Source organism: Chiloscyllium punctatum, chromosome 6 (assembly GCF_047496795.1).
Source record: "Chiloscyllium punctatum isolate Juve2018m chromosome 6, sChiPun1.3, whole genome shotgun sequence".
NCBI lineage: Eukaryota > Metazoa > Chordata > Chondrichthyes > Orectolobiformes > Hemiscylliidae > Chiloscyllium > Chiloscyllium punctatum.
This window is the reverse complement of record NC_092744.1, coordinates 41,024,607-41,037,469: the sequence shown is the minus strand read 5'-3', so window position 1 is coordinate 41,037,469 and position 12,863 is coordinate 41,024,607. Positions and strand designations below refer to the sequence as shown.

The following is a 12,863-nucleotide window of genomic DNA, read 5'->3' as shown; positions in this document are numbered from 1 at the left end:
AGAGAGAGAAGACGAGAGAGAGAGAAGACGAGAGAGAGAGAGAGAGAGAAGACGAGAGAGAGAGAGAGAGAGAAGACGAGAGAGAGAGAAGACGAGAGAGAGAGAGAGAGAGAAGACGAGAGAGAGAGAGAGAAGACGAGAGAGAGAGAGAGAAGACGAGAGAGAGAGAGAGAGAGAGAGAGAGAGAGAGAGAGAGAGAGAGAGAGGACGAGAGAGAGAGAGAGAGAGAAGACAAGAGAGAGAGAGAGAGAAGACAAGAGAGAGAGAGAGAGAAGACAAGAGAGAGAGAGAGAGAAGACGGACGGACAGACGGACGGACAGACGGACGGACAGACGGACGGACAGACGGACGGACAGACGGACGGACAGACGGACGGACAGACGGACGGACAGACGGACGGACAGACGGACGGACAGACGGACGGACAGACGGACGGACAGACGGACGGACAGACGGACGGACAGACGGACGGACAGACGGACGGACGGACGGACAGACGGACGGACAGACAGACGGACAGACAGACGGACAGACAGACGGACAGACAGACGGACAGACAGACGGACAGACAGACGGACAGACAGACGGACAGACAGACGGACAGACAGACGGACAGACAGACGGACAGACAGACGGACAGACAGACGGACAGACAGACGGACAGACAGACGGACAGACAGACGGACAGACAGACGGACAGACAGACGGACAGACAGACGGACAGACAGACGGACAGACAGACGGACAGACAGACGGACAGACAGACGGACAGACAGACGGACAGACAGACGGACAGACAGACGGACAGACAAAGAAGGGTTATCAGGAAGAGGAATGGAGTTGGTGGTAGAAACTGTCACAAGAATTAGAGACAGGGTTTTACATCTACCTAATTTTTAAACTGGATGAAATTTCTGGCAAAATTCTGCTATAGAATTTAGAGACAGTAGAGATAATAAAGAAGTGCTAAGCAGGTAACGCTCAGTGTTGGTGAAAAACACTACCAATGTGCAAGGGAAGAAAAGTCAATGGTGACAAATATCTGGCAACAAATAAATAGTTAAAACTGGAACCACGTAACAAAAGTTTCAAAGTAGACCACAGGATGATGGTGCAAAAGGATGAGGATGCTGTGATGAATTGCATCAAAAGCTGCAAACTGACTGAGCAGGATGAGACAAGGTAGCCTACTTTTAATCACAATTGCATCAGAGTCACAAGTGACATTCTGTAAGAGCTGTTTCAGTACTGGGCCAGGGCAATGCAATTAGAAAGGACTCAAAGTTTGAGCTTCAGGAAAGACTGACATGAAATTTAGGAAACAGAGTTAAGAACAATCTCCAAAGGAGATTGGAGATAGACCAACAATTGCAAGGACACAGAGAAAGAGAGAGAGAGAGAGAGAGAGAGAGAGAGAGAGAGAGGGAGAGAGAGAGAGAGAGAGAGAGAGAGAGATCAGAAATTGACTTCATGAGGAACCAAGGTGATTATGGGAGATTTGAAGAACAAGATGGAGCAGACAGAAGCATTAGTAACATTAAATTTCCCTTCCTGACTCCAGTGTGAGGTAGTGATTTATAATTTTGTAGGGTCCTGTCGCGTCAAGAGGATAGCTTGCAGGTCTCATGGAAAGTATAATTTCAGAAAGGGAACAAGGGAGATGGAAAATTTGACAATGATGCAATTTCAAGATGGAGGGACGAGGGCAATGGGTGTTTCTTAGTGAGTTAGGGAAGTAGCAAAAATTGATCAATCTGGTTTCAATCTTAACAGCAAAGAAATCCACAAATTCCTCACCCTTGGAACTCCAGACAAAAGGGCCAAGATAGCAGTTTAGGGAAGTAGGATGTGGGGCGGGATGCAGAAATAAAAAGGCTTGGTGTTATCTTTGATGTCAGGAATGTTCCAACAGGAAGCAGTTCTGGCAGACAAGCACATGGCTTATCACTTTTTTGCCATAGCTGGATCTGCTAGCAAATAAATAACAGGGCAAAAAGAGACATGAGATCACTTTGGCAAATAGGGTTAAGGAGAATCAAAAGGGATTCGACAATACATTTTAAAAAAGGACAAATCAGTAACGAGGGAAAAGAACAGGGTTCCCTGCAAATCCACTTATGTGTGGAACCACAGGAGGTTGGGGTTGGGGTGGGGCGGGGGGGGGAGGAGAAGAGATACTAAACAAGTATTTTGCAGCGTTTACTGTGGACAAGGATATGGAAGCTAGAGAACATGGGGAAATAAATAGCCACACCTCAAAAAATGTCCATATTAGAGAAGGGGTGGTGCTGGACGTCTTCAAATGCAAAAAAGTGGATAAATCCCCCAGGACCTGCTTGGTGTACCTGAGAAGTCTGCGAGAAGCTAGCAAAGCAATTACCTGGTCCCTAGCTGAGATTTTTGGATCAGCAATAGTCACAGATGAGGTGTAGGAAGACTGAAGGTTGGTCAACATGGTACCACTATTTAAGCAACATGGTAAGGAAAAGCCAGGAAACTACAGGCCAGTGAGCCTGATATCAGTCATGGCAGGTTGTTGGAGGGGATCCTGAGGGATAGAATTTATCATGTATTTGGAAAGGCAAGGACCGATTAGGGATAGTCAGCATGGCTTTGTACATGGGAAATCATTACTCACAAGCTTGATTGTTATGTAGTCTTCAAAAAATCAGGGAGGTTTGATGAAGGCAGAGGAGTGGGCATGATACATATGGACTTCAGTAAGGCATTCGACAAGGTTCTCGTGAACTGGTTAACAAGGTTAGATCACATGGAATACAGAGATAACTAGCCATTGGGATATACAACTGGATTGAAGGTAGGGTGATGTGGAGGTGCTGGAGTGTGACTGGGGCAGACAAAGTCAGAAGTTGCATGACACCAGGTTTAGTCCAAGAGATTTATCTGAAAAACACAAGCTTTTGGAGCACTGCTCTTTCGTCAGGTTTGAAAGCAGAAGACAGTGGCTGGTGATAGAGGGTTGCTTTTCGGACCGGAGGCCTATGACCAGTGGTGTGTCACCAAGTATGCTGGTCCAATGGCGTTTTGCTATTTATATAAACGATTTAGATGTGAACATAGGAGGTACTGTTAATAAGTTTGCAGGTGACACCAAAATTGGTGGTGAGGTGGACAGTGAAGAAGGTTACCTCAGATTACAACAGGATCTTGATCAGAATGGCAGAGGAGTGACAGATGGAGTTTAATTCAGATAAATGTGAGTTGATCCATTTTGGAAAGGCAAGATTTATACACTTAATTTATACACTAAATGTCCTGAAAGCGTTGCTGAACGAAGACCTTAGAGTGCAGGTTCAAAATTCCTTAAAAGTGGAGTCACAGGGAAACAACATAGTGAAGGCGGCATTTGGTATGTTTCCCTTTATTGGTCAGCACGTTGAGTATAGGAGTTAGGAGGTCATGTTGCAGCTGTATAGGACATTGGTTAGGCCACCTTTGGAATACGGTGTTCAATTCTGGTCTCCCTGCTCTCGGGTGGATGTTGTGAAACTTGAAAGGTTTCAGAAAAGATGGTTCCAGGGTTGAAAGGTTTGAGCTATAGTGGGAGGCTGAATGATTTGATTACTTAATTTGGAAACAGACCCTTTGGCCCAACAAGTCCACACCAACCCACCGAAGCGCACCCACCCAGACCCATTCCTCTACATTCACCCCTTCACCTAACACTACGGGCAGTTTAGCATGGCCAATTCACCTAACCTGCACATTGTTTTGGAAACCTGAGCACCCAGAAGAAACCCACGTAGATACGGGGAGAATGTGCAAACTCCACACGCTCAGTCGCCTGAGGCAGGAATTGAACCCGGTCTCTGGCGCTGTGAGGCAACACTGCTAGCCACTGTGCCACCGTGCCGCCCACAGACTTGGGAGATTTTCCATGAAGTGTCAGAGGTTGAGGGTGACCTTATCCAGGTTTATAAAGTCAGGAGGGTCACAGACTTGATAAACAGACAAGGTCTTTTCCCCCCAATGTAGCAGAGTCTAAAACTAGAGGGCATAGTTTTTAGGACAGCACGGTGGCTCAGTGGTTAGCACTGCTGCCTCATAGCACCAAGTTCCCAGGTTCAATTCCAGCCTTGGGCAACTGTGTGTGTGGAGTTTGCACATTCTCCCAGTGACTGTGTGGGTTTCCTCCGGTTTCCTCCCACATTCCAAAGATGTGCAGGTTAGGTGAATTGGCCATGCTAAATTGCCCATAGTGTTAGGTGCATTAGTCAGAGGGAAATGGGTCTGGGTGGGTTACTCTTCAGAGGGTCAGTGTGGACCGGTTGGGCCAAAAGGTCCTGTTTCCACACTGTAGGGAATCCAATCTTAAAAAAAAATTAAGGGATCTGTTCACATCCAAATCATGCAGAGGGTGGTAGACGTATAGAATGGGCTGCAAGAGAAAGTGGTGGATGCTGGTACAAATATAATAATATTTAAAAGGCATCTGGATGGATATATGAATAGGAAAGGTTTGGAGGGATATGGGCTAAATGCTGGCAAATGGGACTCTCCATTTCGGATATCTGGTTGCATGGACAAGTTGGACTTAAGGGTCTGTTTCCATGCGGTACGACTCTGACTTGAGTTGTACATAATATTCTTTTAAAATCTTTAATCCTTGGACTTGAGAATGCAAACATCAGGGCCTGGAGGAATCCTCAGAAAGTAATGTTTTCATTGGGCCAAAAGGTAGCAGTATGAGTCAAGCAGATCAGGAAGTGCAATAATATCACGGTGAACAAAACAGCTAGAGTAAAGGATAGCTGTGGTTCTGACTGCAGCTGCAAGCTTCCCACTGCTTCCCAAAGGTGATTGAAGAAGAAGGGTTTGACAGTAGCAACGAGAGAGTGGAAGGCGATTCAAGAAAAGCAAGTAGAGATTACCTTCTTGATATTACGAATTACTGCAGTCTTGAGGGCAGCAGTCAATAGAAGCATGGTGGCTGATTGGTTAGTGCCGCTGCTTCAGAGCATCAAGGACTCAGGTTGGATTCCAGCCCTGTGTGTCTATCTGTAAGTTTGCACATTCTCCTGTGTCTGCGCAGGTACTTCAGTTTCCTCCCACATTCCAGGAACATGGGGGTTACATGGACTAATCATGCCAAATTGCCCATAGTGTCCAAGGATTGCAGGCTCAGTGAATTAGCCATGACAAATGAGGGGTTACAAGATTTGGTGAAGGGCTGAGTCTGGATGGGAGGCTCGACAGAGCATCTCCACAGTGCAAGGAATCTAATGACATTGAGGGTGAAGTTACTTACAGGAGAATAGCAAAGCGGTAAACCCAGAAGAGAACAGGAAGAAATGATTGGCAGTTGAAATCGTTTGAAATAAAAAACTCAATGCAGAGGCTAGGAAGGAAAGCTGTGAAGATAACTGAGAACATCAGAATGATATTCGGAGTGCACCAGAATGTCAAACAGGGATTTAATCTACAGCTTGGGGGGTCACATGATACGAAGTGTTAGGAGGGGAAAAAAAGGACCCAAAAGTGCAAAGCAGCAACAAGGAACTACACTGTGGCAGGAAAGAACAGAGTACAACTTTAAACAGTTCTTCAGCAAAGAGGCCCAGAGTAAGAAAGAAAATGTACTTAAGCAGTTGCAACTACTTAGATGAATTAACAGCATAACTGAAATAAGTGAGCACGTATACAAAATAGTCAGTGCAGAAGCATAGTTGCAAGATGTGCAAAACAGGAACTGCATATTCAAAAGATATTTGACATTTTGGAAAGCTATTAAGAAAGGATAAAGGAGATTGGACTGCTCAGTAGTACAGCAGAGAGAAACGATCTTAGCTCAAAAAGATATAGAATCAGTTTTAGTCAGATGAGTAGCAAGTGAAGAAAGTCACTGGTGACTGGTAGTCCTTCAGTAGCGAACTATTGAATAGAGTACACTTCAAGAAATCATGAAACCGTGTATTAAAAAAGGTACTGCATTAATCATAGCAAAATTTACCTTCAGGTGATTGGATGAATTAAATTGGCAAAGGTAGTCTAGGAGATGAGTTCACAGAGTGTATTCAAGTTAATTTCTTAGAAAAACAATTTTACAATGAAATCAGAGAACAGGCCAATTTAGACCTGCTAATGTAAAATAAAACAGGATTAAATGAATGAGCTCACAGAAAAGGATTCTTTGGGCAAGTGTGGTTGCAGCATGACAGAATTTCATTTTCAGTTTGATAATCAGAAACTTGGGTCTGAAACTAAACTAGTTGTCTTAAACTCAATAACACAATCATGTCTGCAAATGGCAAGACATGCATGTATTCATGAGAATTCCACAGTTGATTTCTGAAAATTGTGAAAATGGCCAACTACACAAGCTCATTTTGCAACTCAAGCACAGTGCACATTTACTCCTGGAAAACCATGGATTAGCAAACACTGGAGTCACTGTGGCAAACAGATACACAGTAAGTATTGCATAAATGAAGAATGCATTTAAATGGCAGGACTTCACTTTTTGTAATTTAATTTACAGTAAGACTGACTTGCAAAAATAGGTTAAAAAGGCACAACAGTAGAAAAACAAATCAAGGTAACACCAAAAGACATATTCCACTTCTAAAGAATAATTTGATTTATTGTAGTCACATGTATCTAAGTACAGTGAAAAACAGTACAGGCAGATCATAACAAACAAGGCCACACAGATCACAGGGTGTAGAGAACAAGACATACAAGCTTACAGTTACACAGGAGGTGCACAAAGCAAGACCAACATCATTTGAAGTTAGAGGAGGTCCATTCCGCAGTTTAATAGCAGGGAAGATGTTCCTGAACCTGTTCATGCATGTATTCAAACTTCTATACTGCTTTTTGCAGCAGAGAACGGCAGGTGCTGGGCAGAAGTGAAGCCAGTGCGCAAAGCTGGTCGGGAAGGTAAGTGATTGTTATTGGAGTGGGTGCGTTCTAGACCCCAGGTCCTACAGAGTAAAGCCTCCCTCCCACCCTCCTCCAACCTAAATTAAACGTCCACAGACTTGCCCCAAAAAGAGGGTCCAAGGAAGTTCCTGTGGATTGAAGTGTGAGGCTTTAGCTCAGGAGTCTTTGACAAGGAGGTTGAGTGAAGTGATTACGCCACAGTTGAAAAGGGTGAAGACATGACTGCCAAGCTGGTTCAGTGTGCTACGTGATTGATGTGATGTGGGAGGTCAACAACTCTGGTGTGTCTGGCTCGTGTAAGTGCGGAAAAAGTGTGTGCACGTTCAGCTACTGACAGAGCATATTGCAACACTGATGAAAGAACTCGAGGACCTTAGGCTCATCCAAGAGAACGAGATCTTTCTGGACAAGACCTTCAGCGAGGTTATTACCAATCGTACCAGAAGAGAGCAGACGATGAGGAAGGCAGAGAGGAGACAGGTGCAAGAGACCCAGAGGGAAGTACCTGTCAGGAACAAGTTGAGTCTTTTGGAAACAGTAGAGACAGATGACACTGCCAGTCCGCGAGGCAGCCAGGTCTGTCAATAAAAGGTTGGCGTGGAGGCAGAGCGAAAGAGTCGGACATCGCAGAGAGCCGTGGTAATAGGGGACTTCATAGTGAGAGGAACTGACCGGGGTTTTTGTGGCAGCAGACGGGACTTAAGGATGGTGTGCTGCCTTCCTGGTGCCAGGGTTAAAGACATCACAGACAGAGTGCAGGAAATCCTCAAGGACGAAGGTGAAGAGCCAGACGTGGTGGTACATGTCGGCACAAATTATGTTGGGAAGAAGAGGAACATACTACAGCAGGACTTCGGAGAACTAGGAAGAAGGCTGAAAAGCAGGACGTCCAGGGTGGTTTTCTCTGGTTTGCTTCCAGTTCCTCAGGCTGGTGAGGCCAGAAACAGGGAGATAATGGATCTGAACCTGTGGCTGGGGAACTGGTGCAGGAAGTAAGGATTTAAATTCTTGGATCACTGGGGTATGTTTTCTGGTAAGCATAAATTATACAAGAGAGACGGTTTGCACCTTAATAGGTTGGGGACCAGCATTCTGGCAGGCAGGTTTGCTACTGCAACACAGCTATGTTTAAACTAATTACCAGGGGCGGGGAACAAACTGGACGTTGAAGAAGGAAATTGAAGGGAAAGTTCGAACAAGGGAAGTCAAGAAAGACAACTGTATCAATGAAGCAGAAAACTCAGAAAGGGATCATGCTGTAAGGTTGAGTGAAATAGGAGTTGATGGGAAGGGTGAGGGCAGTAACAAATTAAAAATACTATATATGAATGCACAAAGCATTAGAAATAAGATGGATGAGCTTGAGGCTCTTTTGGAAATTTGCAGATACGATATTGTGGGGATAACTGAGACGTGGCTTCAAGTAGACAGGGCCTGGGAAATGAATATTCAAGGCTACACGTGCTATCGTAAGGACAGACTGACAGGCAGAGGGGGTGGGGTGGCCACGTTGGTAAGGGATGATATTCAGTCCCTTGCGCAGGGAGACCTAGAATCAGGGGATGTGGAGTCAATATGGATAGAGCTGAGAAATTCGAAGGGTAAAAAGACCCTCTTGGGTGTTATCTACAGGCTCCCAAACAGTATTCTGGATGTCAGATGTAAGTTGAATCAGGAGCTGAAATTGGCCTGTCACAAAAAATGTTACTACAGTTGTTATGGGGGATTTCAACATGCAGGTTGACTGGGAGAATCAGGATGGTATTGGACCTCAAGAAAGAGACTTTGTAGAGTGCCTCAGAGATGGATTCTTGGAACAGCTGGTGCTGGAGCCTACCAGGGAGAAGGCAATTCTGGATCTGGTATTGTGCAACGAACCAGAATTGATCAGGGACCTCGAAGTGAAGAGCCATTGGGAAGTAGTGACCATAATACAATAAGCTTCAATCTGCAATTTGAGAGGGAGAGGGTACTATCGGAAGTGACAATATTTCCGTTGAATAAAGGGAACTATGGAGCTATGAGGGAGGAGCTAGCCAAAGTTCAATGGTGCAATACCTTAGCAGGGATGACAGTGGAGGAAGAATGGCAGGTACTTTTGTGTATGATGCAGAAGATGCAGGATCAGTTCATTCCAAAAAGGAAGAAAGATCCTAGGAGGCGGCATGGGTGGCCGTGGCTGACGAGGGAAGTTAAGAAACATATAAAGTTAAAAGAGAAAAAATATAACATAGCAAAGATAAGTGGGAAAACGGAGGACTTGGAAGCTTTTAAAGTACAAAAAAAGGATTACTAAGAAGGAAATACACAGAGAAAAAATGAGGTACGAAGGTAAACTGGCCAAAAATATAAAGGGAGGATAGTAAAAGCTTTTTTAGGTATGTGAAAGGCAAAAAAATGGTTAAGACTAAAATTGGGCCCTTGATGACAGAAACAGGGGAATATATTACAGGGAACAAAGAAATGGCAGAAGAATTGAATTGGTACTTCAGATCTGTGTTCATTGGGGAAGACACAAGCAATCTCCCTGAGGCAACTGTGGCTGAAGGACCTGAACTGAGGGAATTTATATTTGCCAGGAATTGGTGTTGGAGAGACTGTTAGGTCTGAAGGTTGATAAGTCCCCGGGGCCTGATAGTCTACATCCCAGGGTACTGAAGGAGGTGGCTCGAGAAATCGTGGATGCGTTGGTGAAAATTTTCCAGAGTTCGATAGATTCGGGATCAGTTCCTGTGGATTAGAGGGTGGCTAATGTTGTACCACTTTTTAAGAAAGGTGGGAGAAAGAAAGCAGGAAATTATAGACCAGTTAGTCTGACCTCAGTGGTGGGAAAGATACTGGAGTCTATTATAAAGGATGAAATTACGGCACATCTGGATAGTAGTAACAGGATAGGTCAGAGTCAGCATTGAATATATGAAGGGGAAATCATGCTTGACTAATCTTCTGGAATTTTTTGAGCATGTAACTCTGAAGGTGGACAAGAGAGATCCAGTAGATGTAGTTTACCTGGACTTTCAGAAAGCTTTTGATAAAGTTCCACATAGGAGGTTAGTGAGCAAAATTAGGGCGCATGGTATTGGGGGCAAAGTACTAACTTGGATTGAAAGTTAGTTGGCTGACAGGAAACAAAGAGTAGTGATAAACAGCTCCATTTCAGAATGGCAGGCAGTGACGAGTGGAGTACTGCAGGGATCAGTGCTGGGACCACAGCTTTTTACAATATATATTAATGATATAGAAGATGGTGTTAGTAATAACGTTAGCAAATTTGCTGATGATACTAAGCTGGGTGGCAGGGTGAAATGTGAGGAGGTTGTTAGGAGATTACAGGGTGACCTGGACAGGTTAGGTGAGTGGTCAGATGCAGTTTAATGTGGATAAATGTATGGTTATCCACTGTGGTGGCAAGAACAGGCAGGCAGATTACTACCTAAATGGAATCAATTTAGGTAAAGGGGCAGTACAAAGAGAACTGGGTGTTCTTGTGCACCAGTCAATGCAGGTACAAGCAGGTAGTGATGGCATGCTGGCCTTCATAACAAGAGGGATTGAGTATAGAAGCAAAGAGGTTCTTCTGCAGCTGTACAGGGCCCTGGTGAGACCACACCTGGAGTATTGTGCGCAGTTCTGGTCTCCAAATTTGATGAAAGACATTCTGCCTATTGAGGGAGTGCAACGTAGGTTCATGAGGTCAATTCCTGGAATGGCGGAACTACCTTACACTGAAAGACTGGAGCGACTGGGCTTATATACCCTTGAGTTTAGAAGACTGAGAGGGGATCTGATTGAGACATAAGATTATTAAAGGATTGGACACTCTGGAGGCAGGAAACATGTTTTCGCTAATGGGTGAGTGCCGAACCAGAGAACACAGCTTAAAAATACGGGGTAGGCCATTTAGGACAGAGATGAGGAGAAACTTCTTCACCCAGAGAGTGGTGGTTGTGTGGAATGCTCTGCCCCAGAGGGCAGTGGAAGCCCAATCTCTGGATTCATTTACGAAAGAGTTGGATAGAGCTCTCAAGGATAGTGGAATCAAGGGTGATGGAGATAAGGCAGGAACAGGATACTGATTGAGGATGATCAACCATGATCATATTGAATGGTGGTGCAGGCTCGAAGGTCAGAATGGCCTACTCCTGCACCTATTGTCTATTGTCTGACCAGAGGTCGGCAGCGAGCATGGAATCAGGGCGGGAGGCCTTTGATGTTGGCAGCCTTTCTGCAGGGTTGGGAGGTAGTCTGTGATAGTCTGGGTGTGTACACAATCTTCTGTGGTTTCTTACTGTCCTGGACACAACAGCTTTTCCCTCATCACCTGTGGATTTCTTTTTTCACCAAATTCTATCCCTCAGACAGAAATGGATTTTGAAAGCCAAACTTTGATTTATAAACCAACCCAGCAGCCATTTCCACTGTTAATCTTGCAGTTTTGACTTTGCTCTTCCACAGTAGTTCTCACTGCCTTGTGAACTGAATTTCTGAACTCCTCCAAAGTAACCACCTCAATCAGAGCATCATATGTTTGATCTATTTTCAATGCTCTAATCCACCTATCAAAATTACTTTACTTTGATCTCTTTCAAACTCCATGTACATTTAACCAGATTCTTTCCTTAAATTCCTGAAATATTGTTTATCGGCTTTGGGCATGAGTTCATATGCACTTCAGATGGCTTTCTTTACCTCCTCTGAGAATGATGCAAATAGCTCCAGCTTTACCAATCAACACCGCCCACATGGTCACCGGCCATTGCATTTGTTTAGCCACTTTCTGCATCCTTGTTGAAATATTGGACATATTTAACAGATCCACAATGATGGATTTGCTTGTCATCACTATCCTCCTCACTAAGCCCACCATCTACCTTCAGCTCTACCGTTTTGAGTCTACTTTTGTCTCTAATTGCCATTCTCTAAAGTTCAAACTCTCTCTTTCTGCTTTTCTTTTGTTAAAGCAATTCATTCCTTTTCATCTCATTCAAGCGGTTTCATTTCCAGATGAATTTTAGCCGTGTCTACAGATTTCAGATGGCATTTCTAGCAACTGTAAAATGTTGAACTATTGCTGCAATTACTTCGCCTTTTCACACGGACAAAGGCAACCCCAACTCCAGCTGGTCGGCCAATTCTCAAAGTTTTGCCTTGCTAACTTTCTGTAAAACTCCTGATTGTGATTTCTTCCACCCTCCAGAAACTTTTAATGGCTCCCAGCCACTACTAAACAAGGCAAACCCTGTCAACACCAATGGAATTCAAAAGAAACTAAAAAACTTACAATTTGCTGACTTTGAGTTCAATAATCCTAAACCTAACCTGGAATTAGAGATTTTGATCCCAAGAAGAATCCCAAATTTGTTTTGGACCAGACCAGTCCCCCTCAATATGTTAAGAAGGTAGCCGAGACCCTAACCTCTTATTTTAAAAGCAAATATAAAGTGCTGCCTTTCAAATGCAATGTGACTGGTCAAACTACTTGACTTTAAGCAAAATACAATTTATTCAAACAATATAGTTAAAATACAACAAAGAAGAACTTAGATAGCTTAACTCTATTAGAAAACTTAACAGAACAAATACAGTAAATCACTAGTTAATTGCTCCATATAGCATAAATCTCAAAACACACCCCTTTGTCAAAAAAGGCAAATTCTGAAGTCAAATTTTCTCACATGCAACACCCGCAGGAGGAAGAGAAACCCCAGCTTCTAGCTGTAACCAGAGGTTGCATGCTGCTGCTTCAAAATTCCAGTTGTTTCACCTGGATCTATAAATGTTAAAAAAGAACATCCTGTTCTGAGAGCTGACTAGACCCATCCAGGCTGCTTCTATTGTTCCAACTGTTAAAATAAAAAGGCCACACAAGCTGTTTTTATTACCATATTGAACAAGATGTAATCTCTCTCAAGAATGATGAGAAATTACACCTCTTAAAGCCACAGCATTATCACACCCT

General features: G+C 43.9%; 1 protein-coding gene across 1 annotated transcript in view; it reads right to left on the bottom strand.

The window, feature by feature from the left end:
- Positions 1–12,863, bottom strand: part of LOC140478907 (arf-GAP with coiled-coil, ANK repeat and PH domain-containing protein 2-like) — a 171,223-nt gene that overhangs the window by 120,165 nt on the left and 38,195 nt on the right. The gene's annotated exons all lie outside the window — the stretch shown is intronic.